Genomic DNA, 18,072 nt, shown 5'->3' with positions numbered 1-18,072 from the left:
CTGAGAAAGCATTTGACAAAATCCAACACTCCTTCATGTTAAAAGTCCTGGAAAGAACAGGAATCCAAGGTCCATACTTAAACATAATAAAAGCAATATACAGCAAACCAACAGCTGACATCAAACTTAATGGCAGGAAACTTGAAGCAATCCCACTAAAATCAGGGACTCGACAAGGCTGCCCACTCTCCCCCTACCTATTCAACATAGTACTGGAAGTCCTGGCTGGAGCAATTAGACAGCAAAAGGAGATCAAGGGGATACAAATCGGAAAGGAAGAGATAAAAACATCACTCTTTGCCGATGACATTATAGTGTACTTGAGTGACCACAAAAATTCCACCAGAGAACTCCTACAGCTTATAAACAAGTTCAGCAAAGTGGCTGGATACAAAATTAACTCAAACAAATCAGTAGCCTTCCTGTACTCAAAGGACAAACATGTGGAGAAAGAAATTAGGGACAAGGTACCCTTCACAATCGTCACAAAAACTATGAAATACCTTGGTGTAACTCTAACTAAGCAAGTGAAGGACCTGTATGACAAGAACTTCAAACCTCTAAAGAAAAAAATTGAGAAGGATCTCAGAAAATGGAAAGATCTCCCATGCTCATGGATTGGAAAAATCAACATCTTAAAAATGGCCATCCTACCAAAAGCAATCTACAGATTCAATGCAATCCCCATCAAAATTCCAACCCAGCTTTTCATGGAATTGGAAAGATCAATGTGCAATTTCATATGGAATAACAAAAGACCTAAAATAGCAAAATCCATCCTCAACAACAAAAAAACATCTGCGGGAATTACTATCCCTGACCTCAAGCTATATTACAAGGCAATTGTGCTGAAAACTGCATGGTACTGGTACAGAAATAGGCATGTGGAGCAATGGAATAGAATAGAAGATCCAGAAATGAGCCCTCATGTATATGGTCACCTGATTTTTGACAAAGGAGCAGTAAACATTCAATGGAAAAAGGACAGCCCATTAAACAAATGGTGCTGGTCCAACTGGCACTCAGCATGCAAAAGAAAGAAAATAGACCCTTTCTTATCTCCTTGTACAAAGCTCAAGTGCAAGTGGATCAAAGATCTCCACATTAAACCAGATACACTGAAACTATTAGATGAGAAAGTAGGGAAAACCTTAGAACACATAGGCACAGGAGAAAATTTCCTGAACAAAACACCAATGGCTCAAGCTCTCAGGTCAAAGATTAACAAATGGGACTTAATGAGATTGCAAAGTTTCTGTAAGGCTAAGGACATTGTCAAGAAAACAAAACGGCAACCAACAGAATGGGAAAAGATCTTTACCAACACCACATCAGATAGAGGCCTAATATCCAAGGTATACAAGGAACTCAAAAAGCTAGACACCAGAGAATCAAATAACCCTATTAAAAAATGGGGTACAGAGCTAAACAAAATGTTTTCAGTTGAGGAACACGGAATGGCCGTGAAACATCTGAGGAAGTGCTCCACATCCTTAGCCATCAGGGAAATGCAAATCAAAACAACCCTGAGATTCCACCTCACACCAGTCAGATTGGCCAAGATCCAAAACTCAGATGACAGCAGATGCTGGCGAGGCTGCGGAGAAAGAGGAACACTTCTCCTCTGTTGGTGGGGATGCAAGCTAATACAACCACTCTGGAAATCTGTTTGGCGATACCTCAGAAAATTGGATATAGTACTACCTGAAGACCCAGCTATTCCACTTCTGGGCATATACCCCAGAGACACCTTAGTACACAACAAAGATATATGCACCACAATGTTCATAGCAGCTCTATTTATAATACCCAGAAGCTGGAAAGAACCCAGATGTCCTTTAGAAGATGAATGGATACAAAAATTGTGGTACATATACACAATGGAATACTACTCAGCCATCAGAAACAATGACTTAACCAAATTCTTAAGAAAATGGTTGCATCTAGAGAATATCATCCTGAGTGAGATAACCCAGTCACAAAAGAACAGACATAATATGCAGTCACTGATAGTGGGATGCTAACCCCAGCGGCTTGCACTCCCTCAGAAACAACTCACAGACTGTATGAAGTCCAAGAAATAAAAAAAACAAAACAAAAAAAAATATTTACAAAACAAGAAAACTTTAACTATTTCCATATTACACATTATTTTACATGTACTTTATGCTCATTGTAACTATTAAGTTTTCAAGGCATACTATCAAACTTTGAAAAAAATCAAGTACTGACTAAAAAATATATTCATATAGTTTTATGTAAAAATTATGTTAAAATCTGAAAAATACGTACTGACAAAAATGTATAATTTTAAGCAAAAAAAATGTTTAAGCTCTGTACATTTATCTTTGTTTTGTAAAATAATGTTGTTTAAAAAAAAAAAAAAAAAAGACTCAATACTGTCAAAAGTCCAAAATCTATCTGAGACTCTAGGCAATGTCTTAACTGCAAGACCCTATAAAGTCATAAAATTACATAACATATGGTATCCAATTTGATTTAACTCATCAAAACCATAGAATGAGGTCAGACTACTTGCAAAAAGAGACATGTTTGTGCTATCTTACTGAAAAGAAGGTTCTAGAAAGGAAAAAAAAAAGGATCACAGGGAGTCTACAAATACAGAACTCTCCTGCCTACGTTTAGAACAGTGACCTGCAGATTTGTTAATAAATTAAAGTGAAATGAATCAAAACTAAAACAGAGAATATGTGAAAAATGTGATTGCATTGGTAAATTGAAGAACACTAAGATGTTTATTTGTAGTATACACAAATAAATATTATTTTATAATACATCCAAGTCCTATGAGAGATACTTCAAAGGCATAAACCTCTATAAGGATGTGTGAAAATGACTTCCATTCTCCAATTCCTCTTGTGCAATGCATTTTCAAATACTTATGGAGTCAAATCTAACACGGTGATATTATTTAAGAAAATTCTGCTTCAACCTTTGAGCTTTCTTTGAATGTATTATCTGGCTATTTATATTTCCACCTAAGCTCTGCTTCTAGTGAACTTCTAAGAAGAAAACTCTCACTTAACCAAAGCAACAATTTCTAGGAAGTTAATGTAAAAGGAATTTGAAGTAAGACCACTGCACCTTGGAAGCTAAGCTGTTAAATAAACCACTGCCCACTGATGAGGCCGAGCCATGAAATGAATTAGTAAAAAGGTTTTCTTGAGCAGCAAAATCCCATGAAGCCGGCAAAAAGTTCATTTTTAAAATAGCATGAGGCAAGCTAAGAAGATCATTGGAACTGTGGCCTCAGAAGTGAGCCAAAAGTACCTCATGCAGAACTGCGTGCCTTTATTGCTGATCTGAATTCTCTCCCTAATCCACCCAGTGAGAAAGAGCAAATCTGAGGTCCACATCACTGTCATTAGAGCATAAGCTGCCTCTTGCAGGCTGCTGTCAATCATTTTAGACATAGCTATTTCTACATTCCCACAGCAAAGAGCAAGCCGACCTTAGATACATGACACCCCAGTTAAGTCATGCACAGGTGAAGAATAAACACTCACTGAAGTACTTAGCTTTAAGTGTTTTTTGCTGAGTTGTAGTCGAGCCTACATGTATATGTATATGTGCATGTGTACATGTATGTATACATATACGTGAATGTAACTGTGTACATGTATATGGATATAATAGACATGCCCCAGGCTTTGGCCAAAATTAATCTCTTATTTGTGTCATTTCATAGGCAATTCTCTATATTTTCATTTCCAATGTTATCCCCTTTCCCTCCCTCTCTACAATCCCCCTTACCCATTCTCCTTGCTTCCATGAAGATGCTCCCACTGCCAACCAACTGCTCCCACCTAGTGCCTTGGCATTCCCCTACACTGGAAAAACAAGCCTTCACTGAGCCAAAGGCCTCTCCTCCCATTGATGCCAGACAATGCCATCCTCTGCTACATATGTAGCTGGAGCCCTAGGTCTCTCCATGTGTACTCATTGGTTGGTGCTTTGGTCCCTGGAAGCTCTGGGGTGTTTGGTTGCTTGATACTGCTGTTCTTCCCATGGGGCTGCAAACCTCTTAAGCTCCTTAAGTCTTTTCTCCATTGGAGTCCCTATGCTCATTCCAATAGTTAGCTGCAATCATCCTCATATGTATCAGTATGGCTCTGGCACAGACTCTGAGGAGGCATCCATATCAGGCATCGGCAGTAGTACCTGGGTTTAGTGGCTGCATATATGATGGATTCACAGGTGAGGCAGTGTCTGGAAGATCTTTTCTTCAGTTCCTGCTCCACTATTCGTCCCTGTATTTCCTTCCTTTAGTATTTATTTTCTTTTCTAAAACAGGCTAAAGCATCCACATTTTGGTCTTCTTACATTTTTAGCTTCATAAGTTCTGCAAATTGTTTCTTGGATACTCCAAGATCTCTGACTAATATCTCCTCATCAGTGAGTACATACCATATGTGTCCTTTTGTGAGTTGACACGCTCATGGTGTCTCCTCACAACAGTGAAAACCCTAAGACAGTGTTAGTTCTCTTCTTTCATTGAGGGTTCAAGAAATATAACTCACAATTGAATTCAGTTGATCAAGCTTATATGGCAAGTACTCTTTCCTACTGAGACATCTCACCAGCCCCTGAATCTTAACTCTGAATACCTACATGTTGCCTAGCCCCTAGTTGTATACCAAAACCTTAAGGATGAAGTCCTCATCCTTGAGTAGAACACATTTCCCTCAAGAAGCTAACCCTACCATGAAGTGCTGTCATGTACAGTTCATACTTGAGAGTCTTAAGCATTGTCTTTGCTAAGATACTTTGGGAGAACTTCTGTGCTGATCACTGTGAAAAAGTACTTTGCAAGGATTATTTCAGTTCCATTCAGGCTCACAATGCCTAAGAGGTTGAAGCTAGCATGGTAACTAACCTCTTAATAGATAACAATTATCACAGACAAGAGGTTACACAGAACTACTTAGACTTACAAAGAACCCCTTAGAAATCACTGAATGAAATAAAGGATTTGGTAAGTGACTCAGAAGAATGACCCTAGAGCCTCAGTGTATAGCAAGTCTGCTGGTCCACAAGAAATGACCAAACACCAGAAAAATACTATACAGAGAATGCCACAGGAGTCAGAAGTTTAAATAAGCAGGGAACTAGTCAAGAGAAGGGCAAATATCTCAAGAAGGAAGAATCTGTTGGTAATTCATGAATGGATCAGTGGCTCCTTGTTTCCATGTTTGCACTTCAGCCTCGGATGGCAAGCAGGACAATCAAAAGCTTTCAAGAAACACAAGAGAAGCCTGAGTTTGTCTTGCACAAGTTCATAAACTTTGCACTTGTCATTCAAAGTGACTCTGAGATGCTGCCAGAAAAGAATAAAAGCAGTATTTCTTGGTGTTATTATGATAGTGCTTTGAGACTGATTAAGCCCTCAGCACAGTGGAAACAGAGCTACAGTTAGGGGCTTCCGTTGTCAGACCTTTTCTGAGGGACTCTAGATTATCTTGTGACCTCTCGAGGCTTTTTTGCTTCCTCCTGCTGACACCCAATAGAAAGTCGTCTTGCAGTTTAAGATGACTTACATTTCATCACATCTGCAAGATTCAATTTCAGCTCTTAGCACAGTTTGCAAACTTTTCCTCTCCATCCAACCTCCCCCATGTTGTCATCTTGATTGCTGAGGGAGCACTATTTTTTTTTCCTTTTGTGAGCCCTAACAAAGGCAGGGGTTGCTTACGCAGTAACATAAGTGTGTTTAGGAAAACAGCTCTGCTTACTAGGGAACATCTTGTTTAGTACTTAACGCTACATGATGAAGACAAACTTCATCTTGGAGTTCTCTGGGTCTACTTTCTCCCACCATTTCCATCTGTTATTTGGCTGTGATACTGACAGCAACTCAGATGGATAAGTGCTCATCCAGCGCTCCTATATCAGGGTCCGTCTGTTAACCCATGAGTTTAGATCAGTCATTCAGTCTTCATTTCTTTGATGCCTACAAACAAGTTTCATAGTTTGGTCACTTAGCAAAGCAAGTGTTTCTCATCCTCTCACTGCATATTTTCATATCTTCCAACACAAAATTGCCATGACTCCTCCCCGTGAGCCTGGTGTGTAAATTAAATGCATCTTTTACATAATGTTGATTTGTTGATCTGTGTGTACATTTGTAGATAACCATCACAAGTATGCATTCATGCATACATACAGAAATTGAAAGTGCTATTCACCTAAATTCTCAATAGGTATCTATTGTGGTTATGCTTATATAATAAGGTTATTTTACATCAGCAGGTAAATGTATTTGCTTTGCAAGTGTAAGAAGAAAATAATTCCAATTTCTAGAGTCCAAGCAAAGTAATGGATGCACAGAGCAAGCACTGTGAAAACTAATGCTCTAGCTAGACTGGTATGTGCATCAGAAAAACAACAAAGATACCCTGTCTCAAGCAAGATGAAAATCAAGAGTATAGACCTGCATTTAAACAGACAAATGAATGCACACGCATGGAAACACACACTATATACATACAAACATAAAATTAATTTTAAAACACTATAAGCAATTTCCTCTATTTTTTTTCCAATTTCTAACTTTATATTATTTTTGTACCCATACTATTGCCCAACAGAATAGCAATACAGCCTCTTTTTTCTTAGGCATTTTTTTAAGGTTTGATACTCTGCATTAAGATCTTACTAGTTACAATGAGCAAAAAGTACATGCAAAACAGGATGTAACCCGGAATTAGTCAACGTTTTCTTAGTGTGTAAGGATTGAGCCTAATGTTTTTTTTTTTCCTTGAACTTCACACAGTCTGTGAGTTGTTTCTGGGGCAGTCCGAGCCTCTGGGGTTAGTATCCCATTTTCAGTGACTGCATATTATGTCTGTTCTTTTGTGACTGGATTATCTCACTCAGGTTGATATTCTCTAGATGCAACCATTTTCTTAAGAATTTGGTTAAGTCATTGTTTCTGATAGCTGAGTAGTACTCCATTGTGTAAATATACCACAATTTTTGTATCCATTCATCTACTGAAGGACATCTGGGTTCTTTCCAGCTTCTGGCTATTATAAATAGAGCTGCAATGAACACTGTGGTGCATGTATCTTTGTTCTCTATCTTATATAGCAGTATTTTCTATATTTTTCCATAATTGTCATTAATTTTTTATGAAAGATAATAAATAAATTTTGTTCTGTGTTTATATTTGTGGTATGCACATGGGTACATGCATCTAAGTATGTACACCTGTATGTGCATGTACATGTGCCTCCATGTGTGTGCCTCTGTTTGTGTGTAGTTTTCTGCATACATATGCAAATTGTCTATGCACCTGTGTATGTGTGCGTGTGGAGTCCTAAGGTTTATATCAGGAATCATCCTCTGTCAGTTTTCCATCTTATTATTTAAGGCTCTCTCAGTAAAACCCAGAGATTATTGATATGGTGAGTTTTATCAACCATCTGGCTCTGGGGATCCTTTTTCTCCTCCTTTCAAGGCTTACATTCTAGTATTGCTGCCAACCTACCTGACATTTATGTGGGTAATATGGGTCAAATGCTAGTTTTTAGACTATTATGTCAACAGCTTTAACCACTGACCTATCTTCTTATCCCTAAAAGAAATATAAATCTGTATATTAGATAGGCTTTTAATTTATAACAAGTAAAAACCTGAATGGAGTAAAAAAAAGCATCCCCCCTTGCTCAACTTAGATCCCTTTTGGATGCAAATACAATGTTAAACACAGTCTTGTATGGACTGAATACATCAACTTCCCTTTCTGTTTCTGTATCTTTGAAATAAGATGACCAGTAACTACATGTGACATTCAATTTTAAATTTTATTCAAATATAATCAACATTCAAAAGTTAATTCCAAAACACTGTAGTAGCTAGACTGTGAGTTTGATGCCAGCCTGGATTACACAGTGAGATCAAGGAGAAAAGATAGAGAGAAGGAGAAAGAAGATAGGGACAAAGTGACAGAAACAGATAGACAGTCAAAGAGAGAAGAGAGAGATAAGGTCTTTGGTCTTTGGTCTTAATGCTGTATTCCAAGTTCCCAAAATGGATATGTTACTAGTGGTAACCAACTGGACCATTGACCATCTATCACAGCAGAATAGATTTACTAGCCTACCCTACTTCTAAACACTTAGCTTTTAGTTGAGCCCATTTATACAATCAGCACCAGAAAATCTGAACAAAAACCTCTACACATTTACCTGAAATAGGACACTAGTCTCCTAATATTTGCTTTCTGATGCTGCTTCCAGTTACTGAGGAGTGTCTTTGAGGGATTAAGTGGATGGTGCAGGGTTGCACCCAAGAACCCAATCTGAGAAGTCTTTAATACTCATAAGAACTAAATAGAAAGGGGAAAGGGGCAGAGATACTATCAAAAACCTAGGCAATCAGCAGATACCGTGTTTCAAGTGGTTTTCAAAACAGTTTTCATGGGAGCTGTTTTAGTTAGCATTTCCATTTATATAATAAACACCATGTCAAAAAATAAATTAGTGAAGGAAATTACATATTTCACTTTGCAGTTTATAATCCACCGTGAAGTCAATCAGGGCAGAAATTCAAGGCAGGAATCTGCAAGAAGTGAATGAAGCAGATATCATGGAAGAATACTGCTTATTTGGCTTGCTCTCCATGGATTGCTCAGTAAAACCCAGGACCCACTGCCCAAGGAACTGATACTGGCCACACTAAATCAATCATTTATAAAGAACATGCTTCCACACATTTGCCTGCAGGTTAAGCTGATGGAAGCGTTCTTTCAACTAAAGTTCCCTCTTCCAAAATGACTCCCACTTGTGTTAAGTTGTTTTAAAAAATCATAACCAGCTCAGGGACACATAGTGGGTACTTTTCAATGTATCTGTGTAGCAATGCAGATAGACACCTGTGTACTTGTAAGGGGATAACACATCATGTTTGATGTGTTTAAGCACAAAGTGGATAAGCATCTTCAGTGACAGCTATACCAAAGAGAAGAGAGGATCATAAGAGAGCACAGGGTGAACTCAGTAATTAGAGTTTGGCTTAATGACAATTCATGTATGTTCTTTGTAAAGCTGAGTTTTAAAAATGACACTTCCATAATCTGCAAATAACTTGTGATCCTATTCTCCACTCTATTATCTTTCTTACCCATCATCTTCCTTTCATGTTGTGCATCTGTGATGGTCCCCCTCTTTTTGCATGTCCTCTTCACCACCACACCAAGATTCCACATATGATTGGAAGCATGAGGCTTTTTGTCTTTGTGAGTCTGGCTTCTTCCACTTAACATGATGAGCTCAGCTTATTTCATGTCAGGTATCTGCAGCCTGTCATTTAGATTCCGGATACACAAATTATGGCCCTTGGACTAGCAACCTCAGCAGTACCTTGTAACTAAGAAGTGCAAAGTTTCATATCTCTTTCAGGGCAGCTTGTGCATATAGGATCTTACAAAATTATAATGTACACCAAGAGTCAAAGGACCTTTATGCTCAATCTACTTTGATGTTCTTGAACTAATAGAGGAAACTAATGTCTGTCAACAAGATCTGTGCAATCTAGAAGGACTGCCAAAACTGCTTGAGGGTTAATAAATATGTATTGATTAATTGAAAATCTGAGTTTTGAATTTCCAAATAAATAGGCCAGTGAACTTTGAATGAGTGGTAAAATATCCCTAGGAAATTGTGTGACTAGTTCAATGTTTCCCTTTGGTTTATAATGTAGAAAAGAAGTAGAGAATCTTATATAGTAATATTAATACTCAGATAATAACGTCTGTATGACTCTTTTGTTCTCTGCGTTGCTATCTAAAGGGGCAATCATTTTTTTTAGAGTTTTTATTGGCCAGCTTGAGCAGAATCATGTCCTAATTATAGTGTTCCCTTTTATGTGCCACTGAGAGAAAATACACCAGATGAAGCCGTTTGAGACTCTATGCTTTGTTCGGCTGTATTAAATGCTTCTAACTGCTGACTTTTATCGTTCTTAACAAGTCAAGACCAGACTGAATGTCTTTGAGAATAATTGTTTTTATTCATTTCCCTTCTGTATTGCTAAAATAAAAGCAATATGTAAATTAGGGAAAAAGATTTCCAATTCAGTACTGCCCCAGACTTCTGCTGATACTTCTCAGAAAGAGTTGAAACCTAATCTCCCCTTTTCCTACTGCTTCATCCCTGAGCAGTTCTTCTAGAACAGTCTTCTCATTGTTAAAGGTGATGGCTGTCTCTAAGTTGCTTAGCTACTGCAAAGAAGCCATTAAAACCTTAGTCCCCATGAGTCTCACTTGTCTTTACATTTTATTATTGTCCCTATAGTCAACAATGCAAATGAGAGCATTCTATCTTTAACATTATTCGAAACCAGGGCTTGTATCTTCTGGATCATTTTCTAAACTCTGCAGCCTTATTTACTATAACCTTAAGATAAAGAACAGCACTTAACTGGAATTGATTTTGTCTTCCATGGAACATTGAACATCTGGAGACATATTAAATGGTCAGGAGTGTGGGGTTATTATTTTTCTGACAGAGAGGCCAAGGGTACTATAACACAATGTACACAAGCCCTGTACCCAGTATGTAACCAGACCTGAATCTCAATGGTGGTGATGTAGAGAGCCTCTAGACAGCTACTACCATTCAGTACCAATGGGTTCAAACCATCTTTTTCCAGACATTAGGGCTAAGCTGTGGACCTCTCAGCCTGATAACCTAACACACACCCACTTCTCATTCAAGTTCAGCACTGGTTTGGAAGCTGTGAAAAACACTGGGGGAGCTGAAGTCGATTGTAACCCCCTAAGAAGAACGACATTAACTAACTGAACCACCCAGAGCTCCCAGGGACTAAACCACCAACCAAAGAGTACACATGGAGGGAGCCATGACTCCAGATAGGTATCTTACAGAGGATGGTCTTATCTGACATCAATGGGACGGGAAGGAAGCTTGATGCCCCAGCTTAGGAACAACTAGAGCTGTGAGGCAGGAGTGGGTGAATGAGTGGAGGAGCACCCTCATAGAGGCAAAAAGGGAGGAAAGGGAGAGTGAGATCAGGGGGTTGTGGAGAGGAAACCACTGAGAAAAGGGATATCATTTGAAATACAAACAAATGAAATGATTAATAAGAAAGGAAGGAAGGAAGGAAGACACAAAAGTCTAAGGCCTGATCATTCTTTCTTCCTCCAGAAACACAGAAATTGTAACAGAGTATCTTCTAGTAGGACAATTCCTCATTCATCCATTTCAGTAATTTTTGCTGCCTCTCGCTGTGGCGTCCCGTCTAATTACGATGACTCTGGTTCCCCTGGGATGCCACTTTTTCATTCTCATCCACTTCCTTGTTCTGAAGGAACAGCAATTTGCCACTGAATGGTTATTAGCTCTTTTTTTCCCCCTTTAAGAGATGAAGAAGGGGAACAAAAAGCCCAGGGGATAATTTTAAAAGTTGTTGCTCCAGTTTTTCTCCAACTTTAGAAATCTCTGTTGGCTGTTAATTAAGAACTTGCATTTAGACTGTGAGATGAACCAGATTTGAAGAATTGTTTTTTCTTCTTCTCTTAATGAAATGGCACTTTTTTCCCTAGGAGGGGTTTTCCCTAGATTCTTATTGTTCTACTAAAGATGATTTACACGGGCATCTGTGGAGGTAGCTGAAACTGTTATTAGAGTAGGAGCCCAGGGTAGGCACAGTGTGGCTTCTCCTCCACAAACTGGGAAATAACCACCGGAGGCACACAGTGTCCATATCCTCACATTGTGGGTTATGGACTATTCTAGAGGTGGGGCAAGAGGCCCTGAAAGCTGCACTTGGGTCTTACAAATGTGACTGTAGCTGTTAGCTAGTTCAGAATTCCACAGAACACAGTTCAACTCATAGTCTCTACACTGCCTTGGAAAAGTTAATGCATGTTCAAAAGGACTCGGGCTGAAATGTATACATCCCTTCAGCTCTAGGACACGCAGTTTTGAGACTCCTAAATAGATCATCTCCCTATCTATCTATCTGTCTGTCTGTCTGTCTGTCTGTCTATCTATTGTTTATTTTTCCTGAGCCATTTTGCTAAAGCTCATGGTAAACTCAAAATAGCTCCAGCAAAGATACCAGATGATGATTAAAGGAAACTTAGTAACTTTTTAGTGGGTAACCCTGGGAGACAATGGCCTAAAAAGGGAATAAAGGACAGCCTCAGGATATACAGAGACTTCATACCATTCCTGCAGTTAGTGGATGAGGATACTACATCATCTGTCTGGTACTCATTCCAAAAGTAGGTAAAATTCAGTATAACTATGATGTCAAGCAACCTACACTAAAAGACACTCTAATAAATAACTAGCTATTTCTAAGTCATAAGAGACAAGGGATGACTTGAAAACCACCACAGATCAAAAGACCCATAACAACAAAATCTGCTTGAGGACCTGGACAGAGACTTAGATTGTGGAAAAGGCCATTAATAGTAAGATCATGACACATAGGAAAAGATGTATAACTAACCTAAACGCATTGGATTGAATTACAACTAATTTTCTGATTATTGTGACTATAACTATGATTAGCTTCTAGAGTTATAATAATATTCAGGAATTTCTATGGAAGCTATATTAGAACACCATAATATTGCAAATTGGCTCTGCCAGAGCCTGACCAATATAGATGCAGGTGTTTGCAGCCAACCATCAGACTGAGCATGGGGACCCCAATGGAGGAGTCAGGAACTGGAGGAGTTGAAGGGGATTGCAACCCCATAGAAAGAACAACATCAATCAACCAGACCCCCCAGAGCTCCCAGGGACTAAACCACCAACCAAGAGTACACATGGATGAACCCATGGCTCCGGCTGCATATCTAGCAGAGGATTATCTTATCTGGCATCATTGGGAGGGGAGGTCCTTGATCCTGCAGAGGTTCGATGCCCCAGTGTAGGGAGATGCTAAGGTGGTGAGGTGCGGAAGCACCTTCATAGAAACAGGGTGAGGTGGTTAGTATTCCCCCTGTTTCTATTCTGTGGAATAGGTTGGAGAGTATTGGTATTAGGTCTTCTATGGCCCACACCCTGGGCCAAGCATATACAAACCATCATACACAGAAAGGGGAAGTGGGTACAGAAAAGACCACATTGAAATTCCGCACCTTGAAAGATGATTATAATGAAATCATTTGGCCTTCCCACGAGATTCAAGTGAGCAGGTGCCCCACTGATGAACAAGTACGAGCTGAGGAGATGAGAAAGAGAAGCTGATTGGTGTGTGCATGAATGCTCTGTGAAGAGAGTCAGAACCATAAACATGCTGCATGTGAGAAACATCCTGTCCAAAGAGGGCTGTGTAGCCATCTGAAGCTGTGGTGATGTCTAAGCCTGTACTGCCACACTCGGCAGCATCAAGTGTCTAGTTCTGTGGCCTGTGTTGCCACCAAAGGTCATGTGGATATTCCCAGTCTGGGCAGCTGCCTGTGACCATGTTGATGTACGAGGGTTGTTCACTAGGGTGAGCAGCCCCCACCCCTCTCCTGCGCAGTGCTGGAAAGCTTGCTCTGGTGGTATGGGTGTGGGAGAGCTAGCCTCAGCAACATGAATATGAAAGAGCTGGCCATGCCCCTCACCTAGGCAGTGCTGGAGAGCTTGCCCTGGTGGCGTAAGCATTAAGAGAGCTTGCAGGCTGACCAAGACAGCTATTGCCCAGGCCCAGATTCAGGGATTTGAGTTAGCTCACCCAGCATCTACCCCATATATGAACTGCTGGAGCATGTGAAGGGGCCAGTCCTGCAGAACCAAAGCTGCAGGATCTCCGTGACACAGGACAACAACAGGATATCCAAGAGAAGTCCTAGTGAGGATCAAGTACTGATGGTGTAGCAGAAGCCAGAACTAGACCAATGACGCACTGCAGTGTACATTTGCCAGTAAAGCTGTTTAGGAAAAGGAGTAACCTGTGGGACACACTGCAGCTTCCACACTGAGATGATTTGTGTGTTACTTTCTTTGCTTTGAATTTTCTGTTTTCTTTAGGGGGATTGCAGGTCAATAGGGAGGGACAGGGGGGTGAGTGGGATTGGGGTGCATGATGTGAAATTCACAAAGAATATAAAGACAAATTTATTTCATAAAGAATGGTATGTAACATTTTGTAGTTTTTGCGTTTATTGTAAAGACCTTGGGAATGAACTTTCTTCACCATAGGCACTAAGAGCCATTTAGTAAACTTTTAGATAGCAACAGATTGCAAATCTTTAAATGCACCTAAAAGACAGGAAGTCTGATTTTCAATCATCCTTGTGCTTTAAATATGGAACAATTTGAAAAGAAAATTTCGATCACATTTTTTTTCTATGTAACAGCCTTAAATCTCTGCTCTTAGGAAGGCAACACAGTAAAGGTGGCAGTGATGACAAAGGTACAAATGAGACAGCCCCAAGAGTGTGAGAGCCAGAGAGATGGCCTACCCCCTCACAGGCTACAGCACTTAGAAGAACGGACCCTGCGCCTCCACTGAGCAGCACAGTGGATCCAAAGGCTGGTTCTGGAGTCATAAGTGCCGGTGAGCTGGCCCTGAGGACATGAGGGCAGAAGAGATGACTACTGTGCTTCCTGCTACTGGTAGCATTGGGTGACCTAACCAGAGCAGTGCTGGATAGATCGCCCTGGTGGTGCGTGTAAGAGAAAGCTGGCAGACTGACTCTCACCCAGGCCTAGATCCATGACTTTTGAGTTAGCCATGTACAAAATGTACATCATCTGTGAACTCTTGGAGCTCATAAAAGAGCTGGTCCTACAGAACTGAAGCTACAGAATAACAAGGAAGAGTCCCAATGAGGATCTAATATTGATGATGTGGCAGAAGCCATAGGCCTCAAGCCAGACCAATGACTCATTGCAATGAACATTTGCAACTGAAGATATGTGGACAGAGGGGCATGCTGTGGCACGCACTGCAATACACTACACTTTCCCCACTCATACACCCACAACTTCCACTCTTTTTCCATTTGCCTTCAGAAAATGACAGGCTTCCCATGGATATCAACCAAAAGTTGCATGCCAACTTACAATAAGACTAGACCCATCCCCTCATATTAAGGCAGAATGAGGCATCCCAATAGAAGAACAAGGGTTCCAAAATCAAGCAAAAGCATCAATCCCTGCTCCCACTGTGCGCCGATAACATATGTGCAGAGGGTCCGAGGTCAGACTCACGCAGGTTCCTTGATTGTCAATTCAGTCTCTGTGAGCCCCTATGAGCTCAGGTCACTTGACCTGTTTTCTTGTGGTACCCATGACCATATTGTCTCCTACAGTCTTCCCTCCCCCTCTTTTACAGGGTTCACCTTAATCATTTTACAAGCCTTGTTAGTGCAAGGAACATTTCATGACATGAACTGACACAATATTTTGTTCCTTGGACAGCCAGCCCCACAGACAACAGTGTCCATGCTCTTGGCTTATGTACCATTCCTACACCTTGAGTGCCCTAAGTCTATGGAATATTCGAAGTGGAAAACTCAAGATAGGGAACAGAAATTTGATTACCAAGAACAAAATTATGATGAGGCATATAACACATACCCATCATCTTAATGACCATTGAAATAAGGCAGGAGAATCAGACTAGGTTATATAATCTCAAATAAAACAAGGCACCTGAAATAATTCCAGAATTAGAGAAAAAATAGTGTAGCATCACAAACAGCTAAGGAAAATAGAGCTAAAAAAAGCAAGACCCATGTTCAACAGAAACTAGAAGGTTAATATAGGTCAGCTCTTCCCTAAAATGCACCTGGTTACAAACAGAAGGAGCTCTAGGATTTTTCATATGCAACTCGGTAATTGGTAGTAAAGTGAACTGAGAAATGATGACGATAAATAATATTAAAATAATAATGAATAATTAAGGTCTCAATTAACACCACACACACACACACACATACACACACACACACACACACACACACACACACACACACACCTTCTTAATGATTGAACTGGAAGAAAAATCTTAGTCCTACTGTACGATTCTGGCAAATTATTTTTAATAATCAAGAAAATTACATTTCCTAAGGTATACTTCTCTTCATAAGAAGAGACTTGATACAATATTTTAGAAAGGCAAGCCTCCAATTTATTCAAATTGTTAAGTATCTCCCTGTATGAAGGAAAATAAGTTGAATGTATCATTTCCCCTGCAGAGTTACATAAGTTGTAAGAGAGGGTTTGTGTGAGTGTGTGCCTACAGCCATGTGTGTGCAGCCCCACCGTGGGCAGTAGCACTGGTGTGTAACTGATTCCTGCATGCTCTCCAAAGCCACGTTACATATTGACACTTGATCCATCTCTGAAATAGCTCAAAATCAAGTATAATCAGAATAACAGCTCAAATTCCTTTTTCAGGTAAGCTGGTTGTTAAGCATCTTTCATGAGAGCCACTTGATGATTTCAAACATGCATATTTCCGAAAAGAAAATATAGCCTTAATATTTAAATACACATTATTGGGTGCATATAAGCTAAGGAGCATATTTCTAATTAGTAGTATTGGTATATAAAAGTTTTGGTTTTATAAACATTGAAATTGGATACAAGCGTTTTAAAATATGAGGAATTTTATGGTCTTTTCCCATTACAGACATTTTACTCTGTAGTTAATAAAATGGGCACAGGAAAGGAAAGATTACTTATTTGTTCAAATCAGCCAAGTAGAACTTTAAAATAATGAGAGCAGAAGACCAGGGTTGAGTTCTCTAGTTTTGTATTCAATGAAGCAGAGTGCCTGGCCAACCACATCTCATGTTCTAAGTACAGTCTTCACTGCTGAAACCAACATTTAAATGTTTCTTTAAAAATTTGAGAGGCCTCGTGCTGTAAGAACAGTGTTTAAGTGAAGTACCACACGACAAGAGCCCAGAACTTTCAGACCTAATTCATGAAGTATATATAACATTTACAAGTCCTATATATATTATTGCCAATAACCTTTGCTTTTACAAATCTTTCTAAAAATGAATATGGTTCTCTTATGATTGACTTTATTCAGTTTTCAACCCCACTGGAAAAGGGGGAGGGGCTCTTTGACATAATAGTGACCCAAACCGTCCCTGGTGTGTTATACATGATAATCAGATTGCTCCCCTAGCTCCTATATCCTGTCTTATAAAATGAAATATAAGACACACTAAATCTTTATTTTAGAAAAAAAGCAAAGATCAGTTAGCATGACACAACTGAGGGTTTTAAAGCTGATAATATAAAGTCATTTGATTTTATATACTACGGCTGTGGATCCAGGCAACATTTCTTTATTTAAATAAAATAGCCTAAGATATAATTTACAAACTATACTTTTAATCCATTCAAATTACACAATTCAGTTGCATTTAAAATAATCACAATTTTACAGCCATCACCACAATGAATTTTAAGATAGATTTTGTGGTCAGGAAAAAGATGGTATCCGACAGCTCTCACCTTCTAATTTCTCCATACAGAGCCCTCCACCAACTCTAGAATGTTATTGTTCTACTTTTTGTATTTATAAATCTCTCTAGCTGCAAACATCATAAAAACAGAATCATGCAACATTCAGTACTTTGAAACTTTTCAGTACACTTCCTTTAGCTCAGCCTAATGTTTCTAAGGTACATAGCTTGCGTTTGTGGGACATCCTTGTAAATTACCAAAGGATGTTCCATTTTATGGGCATTCTGTATTTTGCTTATCCATTCATTGTTCAGTAGGAATCTGTGCTATTTCTATTTCAGAGCTCTTATGGGTACTATCATGAACGTTAAAGTCTTGTGTTAGATGTGTATTTTATTTCTCTTGGATATATGTGCCTATGAATAAACCTGCTGAGTCATAAGCTAATTCTGTGCTTAACCTTTTGAGAAATTGGAAGACTCTATTCTCAAACAGCTATGCTGCTTCTCATGACACACACAAGAAACATCTTTTTAATTTTTTTCTAGATTCATATGTGTGTGTGTGTGTGTGTGTGTGTGTGTGTGTGTGTGAGTGTTTTGACTGTGTGTACATATGTGCATGATATGAGTTTCTGAAGCCCACCGAGATCAAA

This window comes from Micromys minutus (assembly GCF_963924665.1).
Source record: "Micromys minutus genome assembly, chromosome: 5".
NCBI classification, from domain to species: Eukaryota; Metazoa; Chordata; class Mammalia; order Rodentia; family Muridae; genus Micromys; species Micromys minutus.
This window is presented reverse-complemented; position numbering follows the sequence as displayed.